General features: G+C 47.1%; 1 protein-coding gene across 1 annotated transcript in view; it reads left to right on the top strand.

The window, feature by feature from the left end:
* Nucleotides 1–9,855, top strand: part of AJAP1 (adherens junctions associated protein 1) — a 132,666-nt gene extending 122,811 nt beyond the window's left edge. The window contains exon 6 of the mRNA XM_061382939.1: nucleotides 5,793–9,855. The gene's annotated coding sequence lies outside the window, so the exon portion shown is untranslated. The remainder of the gene's footprint in view (nucleotides 1–5,792) is intronic.
* The last annotated feature ends 4,656 nt before the right edge of the window (nucleotides 9,856–14,511 follow it).

Below are 14,511 nucleotides of genomic sequence, written 5' to 3'. Positions count from 1 at the left end.
AGAGGGTGGGGGAGACACTGCCCTAATGGCACATTCACATGGCAGCTCATTGGCACGCTTTGGACATATAGAGACCCATTCAGTCTTCTCAGCAATCCCACTTGCAGATGGGAAACTGAGGTCAGATGGGGAGGTCATGTGACTTGCCTGAGGCCAGTCATGTTGTAAGTGGTGGGGCCACGTGATCCTAGGCCACCTGATTCTCGGGCCACACTCTGCCCACCAGTCAGACTTCCTCAACTGCTATTCCCAGTGGAATGCCTCTGTGCCCCTTTCCATCCCTGATGGCACCCTAAGTGAGAAGGGAGTCAGGTAGTGGGAGAGGAAGGAGGGGTTTCCAGGTGATTTGGCATCCCTGCAGGGGACACACAGCCTGACTCTGCAGAGCAGGGGGCATTGCAGTTCAGAGACCAGCCCCGGATCCTCCAAAAGTCTGGGCCAAGGATTGAACCAAGGAGCTGCAGACCTGACTTTAAAAGAAAACCAGGTTGGGAGGAAAAAGTGCTTTTTATCCACACCTCTGGTCCAGAAGACATTCCCGTCCCCTTTGCCCAGTTCTCTCTAGTAGCCCAGGACGTAGAAGGACCCCACGAGCTAAAAGGTGGGTTCTGCCAGTGTGCCACCCAAGACGGGCCCCAGGGACCATGTTTTCCACCAGTTGTCCAGACCCCACTTCCCAACTCTGCGTGAGGATCAATTTCAAGACCATCCCCATCTACAGGAAGACACCTCTGTGTCTGGAGAGCTCGACCCTCCCACCATGGATCTCAGGTGGGCATTCTGGGGAGGAGAGAAGAGGCAACAGGACTCAGCGGAGCCTGGCCACGCTAAGCCGCAGCACCTATGGGCTCAGGGCAGTGGCTCCCTCCAGCCCACTCCTCCCGGAGACACAGACCAGGAGGTCCACGTGAGCAGCCTTGTTAGTCCTTGATAAACGCTTACACATCCCTTTGCTGTGGGTCACACGGGCTGTTTATCACTCACTGGGAGGAAAACATTCGCCTTCGAAGTGTCCCTGATGTCTACAGTTAATGCCTGGATGTGAGGATGGAGCGGTGGAGAGCCAGGAAGACGGCTCAGATTTATTGGGATTCTTATTGTCCCTTAAATAAATAGCAATTAATACCGGAACATTTAATTAAGGTTTAAGAGCCAGCAGAGATATTTATCTCTTGCATAACTGTTAGGCCTCTCCAAATGCATTTTTAATGATGCTACCACAGTTTGTTACAGCACCGTCTTGTGTGCTCACGCTAACCCACACGCACGTCTGGGACCCAAGCCCCGCCCACCCCATTTCCCTGCGGGCAGCTTGATGGTGATTCTAGGGCTCGTGGACACAGGTGACCCAACCTGGGCAGAAATTTGTCCCGTTTCCCTAGATTCAGCCTCTGTGAGAGATTCAAGCAGACTCTTTACCTGGACCTTCCTCAGTGGAGCCTGATGGAACGCTAGGCAAAACAAAACGAGGCGGCCTTTCCTGCTCCGAGGAAAGAGACCTTGAACACAGGCCTGTCATTGGCTCTTGGGCTGATTTCCTGTTATTTTTCATGCAGCAAGTAAACTTCAGAAAAACCTCATCAGTGTTCAGATCTTCCCGTTTGCCGAGGCCACTTCATTCCAGCCTGAGAACTCATAAAAGCTCTTGCATCCGAAGCAAGTGAGAAATAAATCATGCGTTATTATTATTTTCAAAAAAAAAAAAAAAAAAAACCACACTGAAGAGATAACTAATAAAAAAAACAAGAAGTGCACCTGAGCCTTCCTGCTTTGTTCTGAAAAATGCATTAACAGAATATCCAGCTTCTGTAATTCAAAGAAATGTTTTCTTCAAAGCAACATCCAGACCCTTCTGGAAGCCGTTTTTCTCCCCAAGCTGAGAACCAGCACCAAGGAAACCGGTGTGCAAGAAGCTTTTTCGGGATGTGGAGAAACTAACTAGAGGCTCACTCTCCAGGAGGCCTTGCTGCCAACTGCCTGTTCTCTTTGTTCCTCAGAAGCTGATACAGATCTTGAAACCCAGGACCCTCGTGTGGTTTGCAGCTCTAGGGGCCACAGAGCCGGAGCATCCCCTTCCAGGCAGCAGAGGGCACTGGTTTCTCCCAAGTCAGGATTCATCCTGGATCCCTGATCGCTCAGATCTCTCTCCAGCCACAGCTTTTCCTTCTGGCTCAGAGTCTCCCCTGCCTGCCCTCACCAGCTATACGACCTCGCCAGTGTCCTTCTCCAGGCAGGATGCACTTCCTCTCTGCCCCTCCCTGGGTGAATGCCAGGCTGAGAGGCTCTTGCTCTGAGCCTTTGGATCAGAAAAAACCCAGCCCTTCCCCTCAAGTGGAGTGCAAGCAGCAGTGTTTCAGCAGGAACTGGGGCAGGCCTGGAAGGTGGCCTGGCAACCGAGCCCTCTCCTTCTTGCAGGGGACCATCACCTCTGCAGGAAGCCAGCACTGCTGTTCCAACAGCTACTCAAGGTGCAGAGTTGGAGCCATCGCTCCTTCTCTATACCACCTCTTTTTCATTCTGAAAAAGTGAAAGTGTTAGTCATTTGTGTCTGACTCTTTCCTACCCCATGGACTTTAGCCTGCCAGGTTCCTCTGTTCCTAGGATTTTCAGGCAAGAATACTGAAGTGGGTCACCATTCCCTTCTCCAGGGGATCTTCCCTACCCAGGGATTGAGCCTGGGTCTCCTGCATTGCAGGCAGATTCTTTAATGACTCAGCCACCAGGAAAATGCCTGAGATGCTGATAGAAGCAGATATTGTTAAGTTTGGAAGATACTTGGCCCCCTCAGTGGCCCAAGAGCCCCTCCAGCCATCCTCCCAGGCAGGCAGTATATGACGGTCATTCCAGACAGATAAGGGGCTGAGGACAATGCTTCTTTCACACAGATGCCTCTTCTCTGAATTTCATTCTGTGTTGATCTCCCTCCAGAGGGCCAGGCTCAGAGCTGGTACCCAGGCAAACTTTGGCAGACCTGGCAGGCACCCATGAGACCTGGGTGACATGTGATGTACACACACTCAGGTACAAAGCAGTGCCTGAGGAGTCACAGAAACAGATGCTCTAACAGAGATTAAACAGAACATGCTTAGGAAAGGAAGGGGTATCCATGAAGGTCTCCCCAGGGAGATAACAGTCAGCAGAAACTTGGGGTTTTTCAGGTCAGAGATTTGCTATTGAAGCCAGGCAACCGCCCGGAAAGGAGAGAGGGAGAGATGGGGCAAGAGGGGCCGGGCCCTTGTCCTCGAGGATCCGAGGAGCCACTGTCAGAAGCACTGAAGACTTTTCAGCCTTTTAGCAGATAATGTCTGTTTGAAAAAACCTCAGGAGACGGCTGGCCCCAGGGAAGAAGCAGTAGCAGTGCCTCCCTCATCTGTTTGGTTAAGGTTGCCAGGAAGGATTGGAGAGCAGCCCCAGGCTGCAGTTCTCCCTTCTTAGGAAAGGAGGCCCTGTGACTCCAGGTCCCACCCTGGATGCATCTGAGAGTGGGCAGGGGCCTGGTGGTCAACCTGCTGGGGCAGTGGGCAGCAACTCAATCCAGAGACTGCCCCAGATCTGGGCAGACGGTCACTAGGTCACTAGGTCTGGCTTTTACTGTCCCCATATTTTTTCATAGGTGACAGGATGAGATGGTTAGATAGCATCACCAACCCAATGGTCAGTGGACATGAGTTTGAGCAAACTCTGGGAGATAGTGAAGGACAGGGAAGACTGGCATGCTGCAGTCCATGGGGTTGCAGAGAGTCAGGCACAACTTAGTGACTAAACAATAGCAACAATATTTTTTCAATATGTATATATATTTTAAGATTTTTTGATATGGACCATTGTTTAAAAGTCTTTTGTTGAATTTGTTACCATATTGCTTCTGTTTTATGTTTTGCTTTCTTGGCTATGAGGCATGTATGATCTTAGTTCCCTGATCAGGGATCAAACCCACACCCCCTACACTGGAAGGCAAAATCTTAACCCTTGGACCACCAGGGAAGTCCCCCAATATATTTCTTAAGTTCTTAAAATTGTAGTAAAATATATATAACATAAAACTGACCATTTTACTTTTAACTGTTTTTAATGGAACAGTTCTGTGGCATTAAGTACATTCACAGCTGTGCAGCCGCCACCACTGTCCACCTTCACAACTCTTGTTGTTTTTCCTGAACTGGTATTATGCCCCCCTTAGACACTAACTCCCCCCACCCACCCCTGGCACCCAGCTTTCTACTCTCTGTCCCCAGGAACTTGACAACTCTGAGGACTTCTTATAAGTGGCATCATCACAGATTTGTCTCCACATTTTTTAACTTTCTAAAGATTAAAAAGAAGGTAGACATACAGGAGGGATAGTCTGCTTTAATGATTTCACTTTTTAAACCACACTCCCTCTCTCCCTGCAAATCCTAGAGAGCCTAGGCATTGGCAGGCGGGGGGCTGGCGGGGGTGGTGGATAGCTGGAGTGACCTTGCCGAGGGTGGTCCAGCACACAGTTGACCAGATGTCCATTTCATCACACTCCTGCTCACAGCCAGGCAGGCCATCCCACAGGAGATGAGTAGACGCCCCATTTGGGCCTCCTGGGATTGCCCAAACAGGTGTCATTTGTTTGGGCAAGGCGATGCCCTGCCTTTCTTATCCAAACCACGAGGGGTCCTGGAGAGGGAACAGGCACTGCCACCTCACCTCATGGAGTAGACTTTCATGTGCTGAGGCCCTCGGAGAAGACGACGTGTGCAGTGCTGACCAGATGCTTTCCTGAGGGCTGAAGGTGTGTCCCTGCACCCGGATGCCCTTCAGCCCTCCGTCCTGTGGAGGTTCACCTGGGGGGATTATTGATGCAGGAGAAAGAACCTTACCCCAGAGTCCATTTGGAAGAAGGGTGCCATGGTATCCTCTTTGTACCATTTGAGGGTCCGATTTCCTGTCATTGTGGGAGTGCAGATGAGGACTCTGAGTGACAGCAGAGAGACACACCACCCCACCCTTGTAACAGAACAGCAGCTTTGAGCCAACCCCACTCCCGGAACCTGGGGCTGAGCTATGGGGCATTCTGACTTACCTGGCCATCCCCAGGACGGCTGTAGCTCTGTCTCCCTAGGGGATGCTGACCTCAGGGTTTGTCACTGAGGCAGGATGACTTTGGGGTCCCAATTTTCTGAGGCAGCACCCCCCAAACTGGGAAAAAGCCATCTGCTTCTTTGTAGCCATCTGACCTGGCCGGCACACAGGGCAGTTCAGGTTCTTCCTCTGTCCAGTGAGATCACTTCTTAGGGAGACCCAAGGGGTAGTTATTCTGATGCAGTCCATCAGCCTCCCCAAGTCCCAGCCCCGTCCAGCTGAGCAAGATTGAAATGGATTGCATTGCTTCCTGCAGCCCAGGACTGTAGCTGGCAGCCACCCCTGCCCTTGGCATCGGGAGCTGGAAGGGGAGCAAGCAGGACACTGGATGCATTCAGTCACCTGAGGGCCTGGAGTGCCATGCCTGCTCATGAGTTAGTGTCGGGGTAGTCCCAGCCATCTCTTGGGAAGCCCAGGCCCCTCCCTCAAAGGCAGGAGGACCACTCTGTTAATTACTGTAATTAACACGAGGGCACCTCAGGATTCCTAGCATTTGTAGCAGTCCTTGGTGACCAGGTCCAGCGAGATAGCTTTGGTGCCCCCAGGGTGACACTTGCGTGTCATTTAGCCAGGCAGCTGTGCACCCAGGTCTTGGTGACAGAGGCTCAGAGGGGCCTCATAGACACCTACTACTTTTGGCCCGCTGCCATTTAATCTCTTCTTGTTTTCTTTCCACACAGGATTCCGTTGGTGAACCTGTAAAAAAAAAAAAAAATTAAAAATTACAAAAAACACACAAAACCTAAAACTAAACTATCTAAGGGGAGGGTCCCCACCCCTACCACTTCTGTTTGCCGGTGGGGAACTCTCAGAGCAGGACGCTATAGGCCAAATATATTTTTATAAAAATGCTGACGCCTATGGGGGACTGCCTTCTCCCAGAGCTCCTTTGGGAAACAGAAAGAAGACCCAACAGAAGGAACCGGAGACAGAAAAAGGGCAGGAGGACGCACCAGAAGCTGGAGTTTGTACTTCGATTCTGAACCTGTGCCAATAATACCATTATGTGCCATGTACTGACCTGAGGACTTGGTGACAAAGCCGAAGCCAAGCGAACCATGAGGAGTAAACTTACAGAAAACAGGAGTGGGTATCTCTTCTGTAGAGTCGCTATTTCTGGTTAATATACATATATAAATATATAAAGACACACAGATACACACACACACACACACACACCCCTTTTTTGTACCGTAGCAATTTTTGAAGACCTTCAATGTTCCTTTTTAAAAAAAAAATGTGTTCTCAGTTACAAAATCTGATTTCTTTAACACGCTTAGTATGAACAGGATGAACTGGTGTTTTCTACTTGCAGGATCACACACAGGCACACGCGCGCATATACACACGTCCGCACATATATATGCATACACTGGAAATGCAGTTCCACGCGTGAGCATATTCTTCTGGTGACCTGGTGTCCCGTCGCTGTCCAGTCTGGGGCGGCCACGATGAGCAGACAAGACCCTCGAATGGCATGTCCTGCATTTGCTGGGTATTTGGTGAGTGGCACCGGGTGTGTGGTTTATTATGTTGGGCCGGAATGAAGATTGCCATGGTTTTATCTACATACATACATACATATATATATATAATCTCTATACATATAAATACAACCTTTTTTCATTGAGTTGTTTGGAAAAGCTACCTAATAGCCATGTGCACACGTGTGTGGCCGGCCACTTACAAACGGGCCTGAGCGTCAGATTTGGGGGGGGGGGTTGGCTGGTGGATTCTTGGCCATCTTTGTGTTATACAAGCATAGACCGAATTAAAGGAATTTTCCAGTTCCCAAAATTAAAGGAATATATCCTCGTAGTGTGTGTGCGCATATGTCAGAGCATTACTCAGAAATCCGTGAGCGCCCCGTTCATCTGGGCAGGAGCACTGGGTCCTGGACCGGCATGCAGTGTCTCTTTCCCGCACGGTGGCACTTAAAGGTCACCCACTCTTTCTTGAGCCTGAGAGTGACTTCGAACCTTGGTGGAGATGGTAGCAAAGATGCTGTCTCTTGTCGGCTCCCGTTGGCCAGCTTGTGAGCTTTGGCCTCTCTGAACCCCAACCACACACTTCGGTGAAGATCCCCCTCTTTACGGCCCCCACTTTATGAAGGCGCCCTGTTGCCCCTCCTACTGTCAGTGGGAGTGCTGTAAAAGATGGGGATCCATCTGGGCCTCAGAGGGCATGTCCTCCTCCAGGGACCCCAGATTCTATGCACAGGGCCTGTCTCCTGTGAGTGATGTCACCAGTATAGCATGAAATGCGACAGGTTAAGTCGAAGGGTTAAAGGTCATCAGGCAGGAAGCTCATCCCTCCTACTCACTCCCTGACCAGGCAGGTGACCCAGTCCTTTCAGCAGTCTCCCTCCACAACACCTTGAAATGTACTTGGAAACTTGGCTTTGGTACCTTTTAATATATGGGAGAGTCAGACAATGCCAGCAGAGGGAAAAATGTCATTTTGTCACAATGCCCGTCAAGATCTGTTTTGGGGATACCCCCCTCCAAGAGTGGGAAAACTGTGTTTTTTGGTTTTTATTTTGTCATCCCCCTACCCTCCAAAGTTCTGGCACATTAACAAGATGCCACTAATGTCCACATCATCTCCAGGCTCACTCGACTCTCCCTGCCACACTGCTGTCAGCCCGGCACCCAGCACAGTCAGCTCTCATCCTCCAGTCACTCTCCTCCACTGGAGGGTGGCCCTGGGGCCTCTGTGACTCAGAAGAGCACTGTGCAGTGTGAACCACAGGTGAGGGTTATGGGAGCCACCACTGTGTGTCGGATGAGATGAAGGTGATGGCAAGGGTGTCTGTTGTACCACTGGTAGCAGAGCCTAGGGTTCCTGATGGGGATGTGGCTTAGTGACCAGTGCATCACCTCTAACTGTAGCTCAGTCCTCTCCCCTGGACCTCAGGCTGCCTGACTACTGGGTGACACAGAACTTTTGAAGGAAGCTTCAAATAGCAGCCACTTCCTCCGCCTCCAACACACACACAAACCCCTTTGGCACATGTTCAGGGCAGGGCTGGGGGATGCGTGTACCACCACCAGACAAGCCATGCCTGCGTGTTCCCCACTGGGAATTCTAGAAGTGTACTGACAATCTGTCCAAATAAATCCACTTTGAGGAAGGCTACCATATCACAGTGATGGACGGACTGTGTGTAGAGATGCTTTATTTTTTAAATGGTTACCTGGAAACATCATCTCTATACAAGGAGATGAAAGTGAGTAGGCTTACAAAATTAAGCTCCTTCAACAGTCAAGTCTATGAAATGATACAGCACAGGTTTTTTCTGACTCAGGCCCCGTGTTGTCGTTCAGTTGCTAAGTTGTGTTTTACTCTTTGAGACCCCATGGACTGCAGCATGCCAGTCTTCCCTGTCCTCCAGTATCTCCCTGAGTCTGCTCAAATTCATGTACATTGAGTCTGTGATGCCATCCATCACATCCTCCAACCATCTCACCCTCTGTGACCCCCTTCTCCTCCTGCCCTCAATCTTTACCAGCATCAGAGTCTTTTCTTTAAAAAAAGTCAGTTCTCCGCTTCAGGTGGCCAAAGTATTGTAGCTTCAGCTTTAGCATCAGTCCTTCTAATGCACATGTGTACATTTGTCTGAACATTGTATGTATCTGTGTGTGATGAGTTTGGCCTGGCCATGCTTGCACAGACCTAGGTTGATGCTCTGGGTCAGTCAGTGATCCCTCTTCTCAGCTCTTTGGATTTCAGAGTCCACCAGTGACCCAGTTGTATCTTCTTAGATCCCGGGGCCCCAGTTCTTACATTTCCTTTAGCTTTTTTCTCTTCTTCAAAAAAGGTACTCAAAGGAAGCCTTCATCTTGTTGTTTGGTGAGGTACTGCCCTCATGGGTTTTACTTTCTGTGAGGCAGAGGCAAACAATTAACACAGATGCAAACAAAATAATTTTCAGGGAGAAGGATGAAAAAATTTTAAAATAAATTTATAAATAAAAAATAAATTTCATAGAGGGATGGTAGGAAAGCAACAGAGTAGGATGACAGGAAAGAGAGAAAAGGGGAGCTGTCTGGGTTTATTCATCTGGCCATCATCTCCAACTGAGAAGTCATCTCCACTTGCCATCATCTCCAGCTGGGAAGTCATCTCCACTTGCTTCCTGAAGGTTGGCCTGGGAATGAAGGATAAAAGTGAAGTGCCAAGAAATAATTGCAACCATTATTGCAATAATTGTTGCAATAATAATTGCAGTCATTGCAACCCTTCTACCCCCACCCCCCAATCATTCTAGCCAGAAGAAACACCTGAGGAAGCAGAGAGGTAGGACCAAGAAGAGGCATATCACCCTGATGATGGACTTGATCTCTGCGTGGCATGCTGTCTCCCCCCAACCCGGGTCCCCTCCCTACTCACATCCCTAGGTTGTCAAGTCATCATTAGGTCAAGCAGATCTCAAAGAGGACAAAGAAACTCAAGGAGGGATAGGAAGCCCACAGGACAACGGGGGCCCCAGGGAGAGCCATCCCCCCTCGTAAGAGAAGTCAGCTGCCTTTCCCAATGCTCAACCTCAACACAGATCATACTCAGTAACGTACTTCTTAAACAACATCTGCTTTTATTCCAAAACATGCTGTGATTCATGTAATTCTGGAGTGGTTACTTTGGTACAGTTTGTCAATTTGCTATGCCATACTGTTTTTTGATCGTTTGTTTGTTTTCCGATGTAAATAGCACAGCCCACATAAACGAGCCAGACTCTCGCCATCTGAGAATCTTTGATTATTCTTCCCAACTTGTTCTTCTTCGCCTGCTCTGAGCCAAGATGTGTGTGTTAGCTGCACTCAGCATTATTCCTGGGGCTCCCATCCAGGTCTCAAATGATCGGTTGATGTTTTGAAATACGCTCCCAGCCCTTCATTTCAAAAAGTGTGAGGCCTGGGTGGGCAGTTTTGCATTTCTAAGTTTTGAGTTTGCACTTAAATGTAAAGAATGGGATAAACAGAGGCGTAGGCAGAGGATCAATCTTTTTATATCACCCCACCCATTAAACAAGGGGTTCCCAGGTGGCGCTAGTGGTAAAGAATCTGCCTGCCAATGCAGAAGACATAAGAGACAGGTGATCTCTGGATAGGGAAGGTCCCCTGGAGTAGGAAAAGGCAACCCATTCCAGTATTCTTGCCAGAAGAATCCTTTGGACAGAGGAGCCTGGTGGACTACAGTCCATGGGATTGCAAAAAGCTGGACACAACTAAAGCAACTTAGCACAACATTAAACAAACAAGAAAACTGAATTTCTTTGGACTTCAAATGATTTTAGGAAGAGCTCAGCCAGCAAGCCCACAATAGCCAAACTCCAGAGTTCAAAACGGTCACCACGTGAGCAAGTAGGAAATTTAACTCTGGGCACAGTCTCTCTGTATGCCAAAGGGCCAGCTGTAGCATTTGCCCTTTGTCAGGGGAGCAGTGTTACCAGAGCAACCAGCCTCTGGTGGGTGGGGCTTGCATGTACCCCCTCCATTCTACTTCACTTTGGTTAGGGAGGTTCAGTGCCTAGGCTGTACTGATGAGAAAACTGTGAACACACAGGGCCAAGAACAGAAAAGGACAAGAAGGAAGAGGCAAGCAAGATGCTATGTGGGCTCTTGAAGGCAGTAGTGCTTGGATGGGGGAGAGGGTAGCAATGCGGGTAAGGGGCTTCTCTCCATGGATTCCCAGACACCGCAGCAGCAACAGGTCCACAGCCCACACTTAACAGACGCACGGCCCACACCCGAGTGTAAAGGCAGCTGAAGAGAGTGGTCAGCTAAGCTATAACGTGTGTCTGTGTTGGAACTGGAAGGCTAAAACCCATCCTTCCAGAAGCCCCATTCCATTTCCCACGTGATAGATTCCCTGCTAAATGCTCCAAGAGTTACGCAGCATAGAATCAAGAGAGAATCAGAGCAGTTTTGAATGAATCCATAAGTCTAAATCATATATGGAACCTGAGCTTAAGAGGCTGGTATAAACTGGGCCAGCCCTGCCCTCTGGGACAACAGAGGTTTATAAGCACATAGATGGGGTAGGGTAAACAGAGAGTGAGCAGTAGGGGAAGGAGCCAGTGAACCTATCAATGGCCCTGCTGTCTCTTCTGTGTGGGTTGAAATCAGAACACACATGTACCATGGAGAGTATAAATGAAAGAGGTTCATAGAATAAGCCAGGAGAATTGCTAAGACATCCCCTGGGACTGAATTAACTTGCTCAAATCTTGAATTTCAAAGTAACACAACTGCTGATCATATATACAGAAATGGATGCAGAGAGGATCAGATTGTAGGAAATCCTTCTTTATAAAGTTAATTAGTTTTGCCTCGTGTAGTCTCTCTTAAAAATAGAATCCCCTGGAGACCTAGGTTCTTATCAACATCCAAATACTTGCAACCAAATAACTCCCCAGAAACTTCTTTCATGTGTGAACACAAACTCAGCTGTCCACACTGGTTAAGTTTTCTTGGATTTATGAAATTCTGCAATAAATTCTTTAGTGTTGATATTTATAGATTTTGGATTGGTGAACTGGCAGTTCGTGCCAGTCTTCCTGAATGTAACAAGTTATTGCTTCCAGAGAAGTGGGGAGAACTTTTTTCACAGGAGAAACAAGCCCTAAGTTCTACTTTTTGACATCATCTTGTACCACGAAGACTTGTTGCTAAAATGGTGGGAGACCCTTTGAAGACCCCCAGTACATTTGTGTGTAATAATTACGCAGGAAACTATAAGAGCAAAGACTGTTGTATTAACCTTCTAGACCAATGATTCATCTCCCAAGAGAACCATGTCATCCTTCTCCACTCTGCAATCATGCCAGGCCAGAAGGGACACTTTCAAAGACATTGTGACACCCTAAATTCAATTTGCAACCTTTGGGGGACTAAATGGAGTAGGAGAGAAGGGCTTCACTGAAGTCTCAGGTTGTAGGAATCCACATGGCAGTAGAATAGTGAACCAATAGTGTTGTTCTTGACAAGGTTTTTGTGACAGCAGTTACCACCAGAAAGAACCCTCTCCCTCTGCCTCCAATGTCTATTTTGGGCTGGACACTCCACTCTGTGTCATCTCTCCCTTATGTGTATGGATTTCTAACATCAAGTGTTGTGACTGCCGACAACTCAAGGTCTACAAGGCAACATGAGTATTTTTTTCATGGACTTACAGCAAGCAGACATGAACTGACATGAAAGTTCTGGAAAGGAGAGATTTCTAAGGTGCTGATAAGTATTGTGCTACTTCTGCACACAAGCACAACTGGATGGACAGTCAAGGGCCTTAAAGATAAAGATGGGCAACTGGTTTTGAAAAGTCAGCAGAAGTTACAGAACCCACCTATAGCCACACACTCCTTGAGTTGAACTGCCGTGACCTACAGAAGACATTTGGTTTTATCGTTTTTGTTTGTTTGTTTTTCACATGTATTTGGATTGCTTCCTCTGAAGCCAGACGTGTGAAAGGACTTGAACAAAATCGGTTCTCAATCGACTCACCATGAATTTGATCTTTAAAGATGAATCCTCAGCATAAGATGACACGGAATGACTTGAGGTTCAGCAGAGCTTTCAAAGATACATGTCTTCCTTGGCTGGAAGATGAGCACCATCTGAAGCATTTGCTGCTCCCTGAAACATTCTCCTATTGTGGGGAGAGAGGATGTGGGGACTTAGCAAAGTCTGGGAATAAAACATTGAGACTGAGGGAAAGACTGTAGTCAGTTTTGGGTTCCAGATCATTGTTTTCTTAAAAACTAGAGAGTTTGTGGGGTTTTCTAATAGAAAAAACCCTTTTTTTCTGGCAGCCCCATTGGAATCCTTCCTCTTGCCTCACTTGGAGAAACAAGATGGCAGGCGATGGAGCCCAGAACACAGTTATTCTTCAGTAAAAATTATTTAAAGGAAAAGCAGAACAACAACCAAGCCTCACCTGACCATGAATGACTTTGCTGATTAAGTTTTACTTAACTCATGATTCATATTTGGGTCAACAAGAGATTCATTGATTTTCTGTCTCTTTATATGTATGCTACTGAACATGAGTTAAACCCTTGAACATGAGTTAGATCCAGAAAGTATTAAACTTGACATTGGAGGAAACATAAGACCACACATGGACTGTATTTTCAAAGTCTTTTACATTTTTTTCAAAAGGAGTAAATGTTTACCACAAAACATTTAGAACATAAATAGAGCCAGAAAGAAGGGCAAAATTGGAAACCCTTCAGTTCTTATTTAATTCAGTGGTAACTGTTCATTAAGGTCTGGGGAGTGAGGACAAGTCAGAGATCTCTCCATGGTAAGCATGGTTGCTTACCCATGTTGGAAACACCCATCTGTTTCCAACATACGTTTTCTAAAAAGTTTGTCTAACTAATGTTTGAAGGCATCCTTGTTGTGGACTACAGTCTTCACTAAGCATGAGAGTGTCTCCATGACTAAGTGGAAAAAGCAGTCAATCATTTGGATGTTTTGCTTTCACATCCATCATCACATGTGGGCACATCTGGGTGTTGTGGGGAGCGGCAGGGATACACAAGATACTCAGAGAAACATCCAAACTCTTGGCTGAGTTTTTCATGTGGGGCATCTATCTGAGGGTCACAGATCTGATAACCAGAAGTCTCCATGCCCTTGTGAGACCCTCATGTACTTGAATCACACCCAAATTTACCAGGTTTAATCACATACATTTAAACACAGACCCATTCCCCCCTCCTCTCCCCAGCTCACCCGTGGAACTAGGAAACTCACAAACCATGAGCCTGAACCACAGGACAAGAAGGTCAAAGGTGATGGCCACACAGGCCCATTTCAGAACTTTATTTTTCTCCCCTCCCCAACTCATGTATAGCAACAATGGGTTTATTTTGATTTTCCTAAATTATTTTCTGATACAATAAACTGTTAACTGTTTATTTATACTTTTACATGGAGCAGTGGTTATTTTTCCATAGAAAAACAGAAGCTTCTCTGTTTATGTGTTACGCATATATATCTATGCCACAGCTGTCCTTACAGACATATGGATATATCATCTTCCTGAAAGAGCTCAATTATTGTAGTTTATTGTTGTGTTTTTCTTTGAATGCATCTCATAATCATGTTAATAAACAGACATGACACGAGCTACGGGGGTATGGGTGGGGGGCTGGGTGTGATTTCCATACAGGTGAAATTTTATTCCAGATTTTTTTAAGTTGTTTCTGTATTTCAAAGCAATGTAATTTGAAAAATTATTGTTAATGCAGCAGCTATATCAACTTTGCTGTATATTTAGTACTCTGATGTTGCTATTAAAAAAAAAAAAACATAATATGAAAAAAAGAGACAAAAGAATCACCGTTAGTTCAGGTCATGACTGCAACATGACTTTTTCAAAATGTTATTTGTA

This window comes from Bos javanicus, chromosome 16 (genome assembly GCF_032452875.1).
Source record: "Bos javanicus breed banteng chromosome 16, ARS-OSU_banteng_1.0, whole genome shotgun sequence".
Taxonomy (NCBI): Eukaryota; Metazoa; Chordata; class Mammalia; order Artiodactyla; family Bovidae; genus Bos; species Bos javanicus.
Note: the sequence above shows the minus strand (reverse complement) of the source record. Positions and strands in the feature narration are given on the sequence as shown.